The sequence below is a fragment of the Puntigrus tetrazona genome, chromosome 22 (genome assembly GCF_018831695.1).
Source record: "Puntigrus tetrazona isolate hp1 chromosome 22, ASM1883169v1, whole genome shotgun sequence".
Classification (NCBI taxonomy): Eukaryota; Metazoa; Chordata; class Actinopteri; order Cypriniformes; family Cyprinidae; genus Puntigrus; species Puntigrus tetrazona.
In genome coordinates this window covers 13,389,144-13,401,803 of record NC_056720.1, presented here as the reverse complement: position 1 = coordinate 13,401,803, position 12,660 = coordinate 13,389,144, and the positions used below count along the sequence as shown (strand labels likewise).

The 12,660-nt window shown below is 37.3% G+C and overlaps 1 protein-coding gene across 3 annotated transcripts in view; it reads left to right on the top strand.

The window, feature by feature from the left end:
• col8a1b (collagen, type VIII, alpha 1b) overlaps positions 1-12,660 on the top strand; it is a 30,311-nt gene that overhangs the window by 8,196 nt on the left and 9,455 nt on the right. Inside the window, exons 3-5 of one of the 3 annotated variants that reach the window (XM_043222274.1) lie at positions 7,372-7,601; positions 8,909-8,989; positions 9,336-9,464. The gene's annotated coding sequence lies outside the window, so the exon portion shown is untranslated. Of the gene's footprint in view, positions 1-7,247; positions 7,602-8,908; positions 8,990-9,301; positions 9,465-12,660 lie in introns of those variants that run through there. The other 2 variants (XM_043222273.1, XM_043222275.1) reach the window with 2 other exon arrangements.

Sequence of the window (12,660 nt, the reverse complement as noted above, 5' to 3'; positions counted from 1 at the left end):
AAGAAAGCTACAACTCGCTTTTATAATGGCCCATTGAGAACCTTCTCTAAAAATCCATTATGTGTCACCGGTAGTTTTCCAAAAGTTTTCCTGTTTTGGGTTACAAACAGCTCACTATGCGTTGGATGACAGCAGAGGGGAACAGGCCAAAATTTTCTCCCGACAAAAGCCACTGAAGCGTGTCTGACAAGAAAATTGGCAAAGTTCGGTTCAGCGAGGGGTTTCGAACAAAAAACGGTTTTAATACTCTCCCTCCGTAAATAAGCGTGACTTTACACGTCCTTCTGCCCGGCAACAAGACAAAGAAACGATTCCGACAGTAATTTTATGCACAACATTTGGCATGTTCTAATGTGCTGTCTGGATCGATGCATGGCTATCACTCACAGAAAGTACTTTGGTGGTATTTCGATACAGTGATGAAATCAGGTTGTAATCGATACTGTATATACCCTAGTACCGCAATATGTTACCATATTCATATCCTATAATATTTAGATTGGTATATGTCCAAAAACATCAGTATTTTCTTCTACGTGATATATGTATAACGCAGCTAAAAATGAAATTACTCCACAAGCAGTTAAACTGGAATCGTTACATAACTTGGAAAATGTTTTTAAGCTTATTTGCACAAACGTTCATTTTACAGAAACCTGTTTTCAAGCTGTCAATTTCTTAGCTCCAGCAGATGTGGAAATTTACGTCTTTGCGAAAAACTAGCACATTAGAGACTTCACCCAAAAATTAAATACATCATCATTTATCCACGCAATGCAGGTTTCTTTTACCTGTCTTTAACAGGACACAAATCATTTTGAAAAATAGAAAACATTTTGACAGCCACTAATTTCCAATTGGTAATGTCAAATTTCCCAAAAGCTTGGTAAGGCAAATGTAATTTTCTGTTCTGGGTACACTTTATGCAAAAATATTGATGAAAGTACCAAAATATCCAAATACAATGTCCATATGCAAAATATATCGTGTCTCTTTTTTTGTCCACGCAATGAAAGTCAATGGGGTCCAAAGTCATTTTGTCATTGTATGGAAAACATTTCATAAAGTATCTTCATGTTTTGTCATCGGTTTGGAATGATAAAGGGAAAGTAAATGATAACAAAATTGTCTGACTTTAGTATTGCTACTTGTGGGTGGAGCCTGTCTCAAAGTATGAGAAAGGGGGCGGCAGTCCCCACAGATTTGCGGTTCGCCGCTGATAGCTAGATAATAGTCTGTTTCCTTTGATTTAAATGCCGTTTTATTCTTTCCTGCACCCGTTCCTAACCTCATCCACCGCAGGGAGGGCGTTCCGGTGGCTAATGAATTGAACACGGTGATCTCGCAATGTTTTTATACCCTTCGTGTCTATCATCACGTGCACCGGCTCATGAGTTCAGCAGAAATGGTCTGTGGTGACGACTTTTATTACTCTGAGCGATTCAGAGGCCGGACAGGTCGACGGAGAATAAACACGGATGTTGTGAAAGCAGTTAAGCTCATTTTCACGAAAAAACACGGCCTGTCGCCGACGCGTTAATGTTTGTTGTGGACGTCTGGAAGGGAGCATTTATAGGAATTCAGAATGTGAACGCCTCTGTGATTTATTTGACCCGTAAATCCTAGACTTTCTGTAGCCGTCAGACAGGTCTTCGATCTCAGAAGAGACGTATTTGAAACAGCACATTCACGCTGGGTGGTTGTGTGGAAGTATTACATTTTTGCAGTTTGATGACATCTGAATATAATTCAGTGTTCTCCAAAGCTGCTGCTTCATCTCTTCAATACAGCTGTGAAGTCTGGAAAAACAGACTTGTTTTCCTGGGGAATTTCGAATGGGATTTAAAAAATAATGATTTACAGTATTTACAGCTAAACTAAGTTCATGGCTAGCGTTACTCAGAGGCTATCATGTTCGGTGCTACATATGTTACAGTCATACCACTTTTGCTTTTGCGACATGCTACGTTTGTAAGGATTTGTTACGGTCCTTCTACGGTTATCCTGTTCTGTATCTCAGACACCTGGAACGATTACTTTGCCAATTAAAGGGTTCATATGAGGCGATGTCAAGTTTTCCTTTCTATTTGGGGTGTTACAAGCGTTTAGGGCATAGATAAGATCTCTAAAGCTGCAAAGAATAAAGTTTCAAATCCGAAGAGATATTCTTTTTAAGAGTTGTGACTTGTCAACAGCCCCATAAAAAGTCTTATTTGAGCGCACCTCAGCAATTATGTCCTCACTGGATGCAACAAATGCCTCATTTATAGTGGCTTTTATTGTTTTTGTGTCATAGCGTCCGCTTTAGTAAGGGGCATAACATTTCGGTCGCGTGCTTGTGATATTCGGCCAATCACGACACACTGGATACTCGGCCAATCAGAGCACACCTCACTTCTCAGAATGATGAGCTTTGTACAAATCTATTAGTTTTAGAAGCCGGGTTTAGGGGAGCGACAATAATGTACGGTTTGCGGAAAATAATATTTGAAACTTAAACCCCATGAACGCATCGCATTACGCCAAATACACAAAATAATGGCAACATCATTTAAACCCTTTAAATTCATGATGTAGTGTAAGTAGTGACAAATACGCTCTTCTGTATTGTGATATAGATCCAATTGTTATTAATTATTGACAAATGCATCGGTTGTCGATTGGATTTTGAGATGTGGGCGTGGCACTCAAAAGTGAAGGAAAATAAATAAAAGTTCGTGGATGTCAATCTGGCAACCCAAATGTGAGTTTGTGGAGGAGAGGACAGGAGAAACGGCTCTCTGCGATATTTTGAACTTGGACTGCGGTACGCTTTTAAACCGCTAGTTCTCAATATTACATACCGCACTTTTAATTGAACTAATCAATGATGCAGCTTTATTCGCGTGTGCTCCACCACAGAGAGAAATTGTTTTTGTAAAGAAAGTTCGGTCAGGTGCAGCCCGACCCAGACGAACCCAAACTGCCCCTGATCCTGTTCCATCACAGACAAGTCTTGTCCAAGACTCCCCTAGTGGTTTACTGGCTGTCTTTTCGCAGCAAGAATGCTCCTCTCGCTCTGCAAACTGGATCGTGTGGAAACTTCTATCTAGACATCAAGGGATGTTTGGTTTGATAAAAGACTGCTGCTCTGTCTTAACTCCTCCTGAGATGAATGACTTCCCAGAGAGGAGAAGAAGAATAGGTTCGCTCATCATGTTTTGTGTTCGGGAGAAGTTTGGGTGTCTTTTTGCATTTGAGATGGAATTATTCTTAAGGCTGGGCTAGCGTGAATTGTCCACCCACAACATTGCTCGTCTCGGAGGAGCGCTTTGGAACCCGAATAAGCGAACGAAAAATAACAAATTAATCCGTCTGCCGTGAGAATGTAATTATTCACGGTCTGTGGCCTTGCGTGGAGTGCAAATTTTGCTCCTCAAAAAGAAAATCGAATAACAAATTTAAATGTTACTTAAAAAACTAAGCATGTGTTTGCGTAGTACATATTGATGGCTATTTAATATTTACTAGCTTTAGCATATTATTTATTAATTTTATTATTTGTTCTCAGATTGAATTGAATCTGTAAGCGTAAATGTTTTAAATGTAATTATATCAAATATTGCATTTGATTTATTTCTCAAATCGAGAACGATGCTGTCATGTTTGTACAGTAGTTCACGGTATGATTTTTAGAGCCGTCAATCATTGCTATGACATCATAAGCATACAGTTTGAGTCGCCTGTAAGAGGGTGATGACAGGCACATCCTTTCAAACTAAAATTACCACCTGAATATGTTCCACATGATTTATCCTCTGCTGGGACGTAAACCAGAGGCTGACCGTGATAGCAAACACCACAAAACCAATACTGGCCTTCAGAGAATTGCAGACTTAGGATAAATAGGGAAACCTGCATGAAAGCTTGTCTTTGTTACATTAAGCCTAAATGGGTTTTTCACATTCACAAAGTGAGACCTGTTTTACATCTTTTGCTCACTTTGTCATGTAATGCCGCCGTCTCAGCCTATTTCGTCATTCTTCAGCAGTATAATTTGAAGCTGTTTAAAAAACATTAGCTGTAATTGTGAAATATATACTGGATTAAAATAAAAAGTGGTGGACATTTGCCAGTCACGTGAAGACATTAGCATGCTGGTCTAACAAAAAATACATTATAGCATTAAAATAGATGTATTTACACATTGTTGGACAATGCGGAAAATATCTGTTTAATATCTCCCTTTAGATATAAATACGACCATCCCTTCGCTATATATAATATCCCAACAGAGTTTCTGAAATGAAAACCATTGGTTAAAATATTAAAATCTCACTTGTGACCAAACTGACCCTAGTATCTTAACAGTTAAATATTGCAACAAAATTATTACTCTAATATAACATTAATAAACAATAATAGAACATTAAATATGAGAACGTATGATAAAACACTTACAAAAACAAATATTTTAACATTTTCTAAAGGTATTTAAAATGTTCTATTTGTGTAGTCTACATTAATTATTTTTTAAATGTAATTTTATGTTTATGGAATTTTTACTACTCTATCTCTAATTAGGCTTCTTATTTTTCATTTTTGACTACTCTTTTTTACTACGAAGTAGGCCTATGTACTTTCTGCAAATGTAATTGAAGAAAACGTAATTGTTTCGATTTTTATTTTTTGAGTTTTATTTTGTTTTATTCATGTTTAACAGTACCACACCCTTTCCCCCTTGATATATAGTGCACACGAACAGTGTAACTTTGACCTTGGTACCTCTTTTTTTAATAATTGATGATAATAGAGCTGATCTCATCCTTTTTCACGACTAAAGTAAATTAGCTTGAGCAACAATCAATGTAGCTCTCAGCGCCATCTGTTGGTGAAAATAATCACAACATAATTGCAATTTACCTGTTTTGGTCGGACTTTTACAGTGAATGTTGTTTTGCACGTGCTGCGAAACGGGGACTTTTTAATTCACTCAAGCTCCAGCCAGGGACAAAAAAAAATGTGAGGATGCTAATGCTAATATTTTTAAGCGCACCTCTCTGTTAAAAGCTAACGGGACCACGCTAACTAATCTTGTTTATTTTTTCAATACAAACAAAACAAAGCGTTTCTTTCCTTTTTCATTAAAGCGGTCTGTCCTAGCACGAAAAAAAAAGTAGTGAAATAGTGTGACAAGGCTGTACGTGGAAAACAAAACAAAACAACTGCTCAGAGTAATATTGTGCTGCTAGCAGCTGTTCTTCTGCTAAGCTTACCCATTCATAGCTGTCTGTTTACATCTCCAGGTCTTGAACGAGTGACTCTCACAGTCGTTTGAAAAGATTCAAATGCCTTGCAGACTTGGAAAAGTCCGCTGCAGTCTCAGACATATGGCTCAATATTTCAGAAAAGCCAGTTGAGAGTGTCACGATGTTTTTATCTGAGCCTGTTTTATGGGCTTTCTTCAGGTGCCGTGTTTGCGCTGAGAAAGCAAGAATTGCGAGAATTAGAACTAGGAAATGACCTCAAATATTTCCACAGCTGCACTGTATCCAAAGTAAGGCCTGCAGCGTAACTACAACAGCAGGCTCACATTGTGCTTTCACACCGACGGCCTTTCAACAGAAATGAGACTCTGTGCCGAAAACAACATGATTTTTTTGGGGGGGTTACCACATTGAGTAATTCTTTTCATGATGCAGATGAAGGCTGTTAAGAATTTTAATGCCCATCCCAGTACTTTATTAATAACATATAGATAATATGCACTGCATGCATGGATTTAAAGAGGTTTTCTGAACACTGTTCCTGACTGGTTTTGTGCAGTTGTTTATACTTGGACTTTTTACTCCAATTCTGAGACCTTTGAGCCGAAAGAGGCTGCGTTTGGGAAATATGACTAATGTGTGCCTCTTTGAAAGGGGTAAGGAATCGGTTTTCATTTATAAAAAGTATACTTACGAGTAAACGGAAAGTGTCTGTACAGTAGGTCAGCCAAACTGTAAAGATGCATTGTTGTTGGTTGACACTAGATGGGTCATTTTTCAATTAGGAATACTTTATGTTTGTTGGTTTTCCTTTTAAAAATTCTTTTAAATGACGTTTTTTGTTAATTATATGTGATTACACCCATTTTTATTTTCTCAAAAGTGTCCAAATGAAGAATCAGCAATAAAAAGACAGAAAGGAAATGAGTGAGTGAGACTGGAATGAAAACACAGGCAGAGGCTCCTAGCTGCTCCTCCAAGACTCTCATAAACAGCTTTTGCCTGAACACCTGCATAGACGGGTCCTTAGGATCAGTTCCTTTTTTTTTACGGTTTCATTAGCTACTCTTTTTCATATTTTCAACGTAGTATTGCACGAGAACATTTGTTCAGATCCAACAGGGAATCATCACAACATGTAACCAGTTTGCAATTTTGGTAGACTACACAGCTTTTGACATTTAAATCAGCATGGCTAAAAAGAAGACATCATTCTAATTCAGCAAGGAATCATTTTTCCTCACCACTAAAAATCTACATTCTGTGTGTATATAGCTTATACAAATGATCATAATTTGAATTTCTCACATGCTTTTCTCTCTAACATATGTTTTTTTCTGTTCAACTTTTCTCATTTACTCAGATGATTTGTTCAAAACAGAAACTAAACAACTCTTGGGTGGAGATGAGTAATTGGAAAATATGATCTTTACTGACAAAATAGATAAATTAACAGGCAAGTCTAAAATACGTCATCAACATTTTGCGCCAGAAATGCATAGCTATCGTATCTTGAATTCCGACAATTTCTAACATGGTTTTCTACGTATATACCTGTTAAACTTTTCTCGGTTTTGTCGCATTGCCAGCGCTCTCTATGAATTTTGAGAATGCGGACTACCCTTACTGTACGTCAGCATAAAATGGTTCCAGCACATAAGAATGATTCATAACTTGTTCGGTTAAGTATTAATGGAAGCACTGTGCAAGACTGCGTCGTTTACGCCATTGTGAATCCAAACAACACGATTAACGTGGTGGGTGTTTGGCTGTGTATGGCTGTGTGCGGCAACGCAGAATAATATCCCGCCATACAAGGCAACATTCCAAAACACAATAGCATAAGCCGCTTAAAAGGAATGCTGTTGCTTGTAAATCTGGCGCTATGTTTTGCCAAAAAGACGATTTTTGCCACGCTTTGGAAAACACATGGTTTGGTGTTTGAAACAGTGTTCTCTTGTCTCAGGAATGGAGGGAGCAAAAAAAAAAACGACCAGGACGAACAGCTCTTGCATTGATAAATAAATAAGCTTAATTTCGGTCTGAGTTGTTTTTGAACAAATGTCAAGGTTTCTTGCCACGCTAATTGTCCTTGACCTCTTAAAAAAGTTCCGTTGTGTGGCAGAAATAGTCCAGACGCCCTCTCAGCAGTCCGTTGACACTGTCCAACTGCGCAAGAACAGAGGGATAGCTGAAGGTTTGCATTCACCTGCTGGCGTGAGTCACCGGATTCAACCGCCGATCTCACAGATTAAAGTCATTTCATCGCACAGCAGGAAGCAGAACATTAATAAACAGCGTAATCTCTGGAGCTCCGATCAGGCAAGACCTGCATTGACATGCACGCACATATAGGTAAGAACCGTGATATTTAAATTAGCACAAAAGGGATGTGGGGATTTTGTAATGACGCTTTGTTAGGGTACGTCTTTAGCTGCACCGGTAGGTGGCGACTTTTATGAGTGAGTCACCAATTTTGCAAACGAACGATTTCCGAAAGAATACCGATTCGATCGGGAACTAAAAAAAAATCGCTAACTGAACTCATAACAGTTCTTCTACTCTTATTAAATACGGCACTGTGTTCGTTCGAATTAAGCCAAGTCACAAATCATTCGAATCTCAACCGATTTGTTTAAACACTCGCTGCATTAGAAATTAAATACATCAGTTTTCCACAATATCACACAATAATCAAACTGTACTTATTTTGTCTTCTGGAAAACAGATTAAAGAAAATGTATACATTATCCTATTCATTAAAATTCAGTAAACCAGTTCGGTATTTGGTATTTCACAAATAACTGTGATTTGATTACCGTCCTTTTAAAATATAGCTCTAATAAAATGCAGTTAATCACATTTTGTATTTAAAATTTATGGTTACAAGCACCCACAAATTTTTCAGCGGGCGCACAAACCTGGCCCTAAATTAACTTCCGGTCTGTGTTTATTTATCGGTCTGGTCAGTGCCGCCAGCTACAAATGCAGCTAATGATAAGTAATGAAGTTGGCCTCAGGTTACTGTGCTGTGTGATATGTTTTCCATACATTTATGTATTTGTGGTGACCTGCCACGATATCAAAACTGACCGATATTATTCAAAACACCATTTTCATTTACTACTACTACTACTACTTTTGTTACTCACGACGTGAGTAACAAAAAATATTATCGTAAGCAAAAGTGGGCAAATTCTCAATTTCATCTCATGCCTGTAATGCCTGATAAAGCAGCGTTCGCGAGCTCGGTTCTGCTTTGCGTAGAGCGTTATCGGGGAAACCGATATTTTTACCACTACAATAGCGGAATGAATATGCATTTTCATTCAGACCAATGTGTAAAGACCAACAAGTGGGTGGACGATATGCTAATGTTTCACGTTAACGCCAACATAAAACAGATTCGTTTTAAAAAAAGACTAATTTCAATGATTCAGAGGAAGTTGTTTCTTATGAGAGACAGTAACTTAATACGCTTTATCCACTTTTAGGTTGAAAACTTTGCAGGATGTTTTAATTCACTTACAGCCGCGTTACACACCGCATGAAAGATCGTTTTCAAAAATCATTTTCAAAAAGCATTTTTTCGAGTGTCGGTGACGATCAGGGACTGTTTGATTACTAACGTGTTTCAAAATAACTTCTTTTGTGTTCAACAGAAGAAAGAAACTCTTAACAGGATTGGAAGAATTATTAAATAATGACAGAATCTGCATTTTGTGACTTCTAACCCGACTAAGGTACAGTATAATGCGGGTTTAGCCGGTTTTTGTTTTTAATATTATAAATATCTTTGTAAATATCTCAGTCTGTTATTTTGTAAATTATGGTAGTAAACACTCAAGACTCAAGTCGGCTTAGTAATAATTTTTCAAGTTATTTTCATTTATTTAACGTAGTTTTTAAAAGACTTGATTAATGAACTGTAGGCTTCTGTGGCTAAGTGTCGTAACGGAAGCTAACAGCCACCGCATAAATGCCCTGGGTGGAGGCTTACGTGATCGCTTTTCTCTCTCCCTTCCTTTCTTTTCCTTCTGCCCACCTCCTTTGAGGAGTTGCCTTGCCCCTCCTACCTGCCCATAAAAGTGGAAACCATGCTGCCTGAAGCCTTTAACTACATTTCTCCTTCTGTCTTCTGGATCTTCTCCCTTCACTTCTCACTCAGAGAGAGATAACCCCGAAGACAGAGACAGAGAGAGGCCAGGAGAGAGAGAGGTGAGTGCCGTACATATACATAATGTATGCTGCAGGAGGAAAAAAAAAATGAAATAAGTGACTGTTGCTTTAAATATTGATATTGACGTGAATGGTAAGTGCAAAGGAAAATCATGTTAGACGTTAATTACGGACACGATGATGTTCCTTGACGAAGCAGCCTGTTTCTTTCTTTAAAATGTTTTGCCTGTATTGTGGAGTAGGTGTACGCTGTTTCAGGGTTCCCATAATCTGAAAACACATGTAAATATTAATGAATATCTCCCAGCAATTTTGGAGAACAGAAAGCTTGAAGCTGCTCAAATGTTTTGGAGATCATTTCAATATAGGTTGATTTTTTTTAATTATGATCGCTTTTTCATAATTCAATTCATTCCAATTCCAGCTCCAGTTCTTTAATAAGTTCATCACTATTCTTTTAATATTTGAACAATAACAGGTCCTAACTGTATGCTATAAACTGTAATATTTATATAATATTATATGTAATATTTTACAATGTGATAAAGCATAGGGTTTGTAATAAAGTATTATTGAAACTTGCATTATTCCCTTTTAAAATAAAAAAATAAATAGCTAAAATAAACAATGGTTATATTTTTAGTGCACTAAATTAATAAATGTATTTTTGGTATACACTTTTTGAATAAAATAGTTAAATATTGGGATTTCCAGGCCTGAAAATGTTTGAGTATTTAGTAAAATTTGATAAATTATAAACTCTTCATTTTCCTTTTTTTCCCCTAGTTATTGTAAAATATATTTTCTAGTCACAAAAAAAAAAGTTTGGTACAATTCATAGAAGCACAATATTTAAAAGGTTGTGAAACCAGATAATTAGTTTTTATGTTCATTTTATTTTAAATATTTAATATATATAGTTCTGATTTATTTTAGTATTAAATGAATGCAAGTGGCTTTCCAAACCAGTTTTTGGATTTGCTGATTCATATCCTGCTGCTTAGCACACCTGCTGCTGTTGTGTTAGAGCCTTTATCCAGCTCTCTTTGTATATTTCTACAGCCACATTCGCTTAAGTTTCACTTTGATTCCCCTGGCTCTGGGCATGACTGCGAGCCAGAGGGCAGCTGTGCGTGATTTTCCCAGCATCCTACAGCGTTCGGGGGCTGGATGTTTTGTCTCCAGGGTTCAGAGGATCTATTCATGTGGGCACATGACCAGCTCTGAGACAAAACTGCGTTGCTTGGCATCTTCTGTTCTCTCGTTCCTCTTCCTGATCCATTTCTCTAGTCCAGACGGTTTGAAAAAAATGCATGTCTTTCCACTACGGGCCAGACATTGATAACTTGATTGATTACATTTTCAATGCACTCTGTCCAGAGCCATTTTGGTGATGTTTTGTTATCAGAAGTGTTTTTGTTATTAATAATTACTCTTAAACAGCTTTATTGATATTCTTGAACATTAGGTTTTCTTTACCCCCTACCCAAGCTTCATAATAATATACTGTATACTGCTCTAAACAAGTTCATTTAATACATTGGCACATGAACATCAATGTAAATAAGCCTTAAATACAAATAACACAATTATATACTTCGAATTATAGTGAAAAACCTTTCTAACTGATTCTGATTCTGATTCTGTCAGTGAATAAAATCATTACACGCATTCATTCCTAGTGGTTTGTTGTGTTATTTTGGGTTTTTTTTTTCATTTTGAAATCAAATGGACCCTGATCAAAATTGGAACTATAGTTCTCCGTTCTCTGAGTTGTTTAGGCTTTGGAGCATCTCTCGGCGACAACCTTATGAACCTGGCAACCCTGCTGTCTCTCTTTCTTCTATTATTTGGATCTTTCCTGAGCAGCTTGATTCATTAAACTGTGTCACAGATGCAGACCGACCTGTAAATGTTCCTCCTTCGGTTCCCTCCAGATATTAACAGATCTGTGTTTTATAACTGTGTTTTCATCTGAATGAAAGCCATGCACTCTTATACAAATAGGAAACGAAGAAAAACGAAGGAAGGCGAGTCTTGCTTGGGATTTAGTTGGATTCCGAGTGGATTGGCTTGCTTCAACATCCCTAGAAATGTTTTGTGACACGTTTTACTTGGAAAACGTAAACATTTTTTTATTTAATAGCACGTACTGTAGTTTGGCCCGTGAATGCAGCTATTGTCCTGACCTCTATCTGAAGGCCAAACGCTGTGTACCGTACAAATCTCCTCATCGTCAACTATAGAATTACAGGTCTTCCCTGGCAGTATTTTCTTATGTCAAATCAGCATCATACTGAAACGGAAACACCGAAATGTGGCGGACCAGTTATCCTCTGTTAAAGAGAGGTTTGGCTTGTCTCTTAGATTCGGTTTCAAAGACGCCAGACAAAGACTTTTAGCCAACTTTGATGAATCTCCCGTCAGCTAGCGCATCTTTTCGGAGTAAAAGTAGCCTTGTCACCTGACCTGTTAATAGGGTGTGTCATATAATTAAAGCTACAGTCGTATTACCCTTCAGCGCAAAACTGGTTGACAACTGAAGCTAAGCGGGGTTGAGCCTGGTCAATATTTAGATGGGAGATCTCCTGGAAAAACTAGGTTGATGCTAGAACCTAGGTGTTAGTGAAGCCAGCAGGGTGTGCTCACCCTGTGTTATGAGTGGGTCCTAATGAGAGACGGTGACACTATACTGCAGCATCGTTTGGATGAGATATTAAACCAAGGTCCAGACTCTCTGTGGTCACCAAAAAATCCCATGTCTTTCTAAAAGAGTACAGGTGTGACCTCAGCATCTTGGCCAAACTGCCCACTAGCTTATGGCCTCCCAACAATTCCCTTATCTACTGATTCATCACTGTCTCCTCTTCACCAGTAAGCTGGTTCAAGTTGTATTCTGCACACTGGTGGTGAATGAGAAGATCCCCTCTTATAACGTAGAGTGGTTTGAATGCCAAGAAAAGTGCTGTATAAAAGTAACAAATTATCATTATTATCATTACAAATTAGCAGACTAGGTGCCAGACTAACACCAAAAAACAAATAACTTTGAGGTATCTTATTTTTGTGTATATATATATATATATATATATATATATATATATATATATATATATATATATATATATATATATATATATATATATATATATATATATATATATATATATATATATATATATATATATATATATAACGGCAAAAATAAATAGAATGTAATAAAAACAAAACCTAT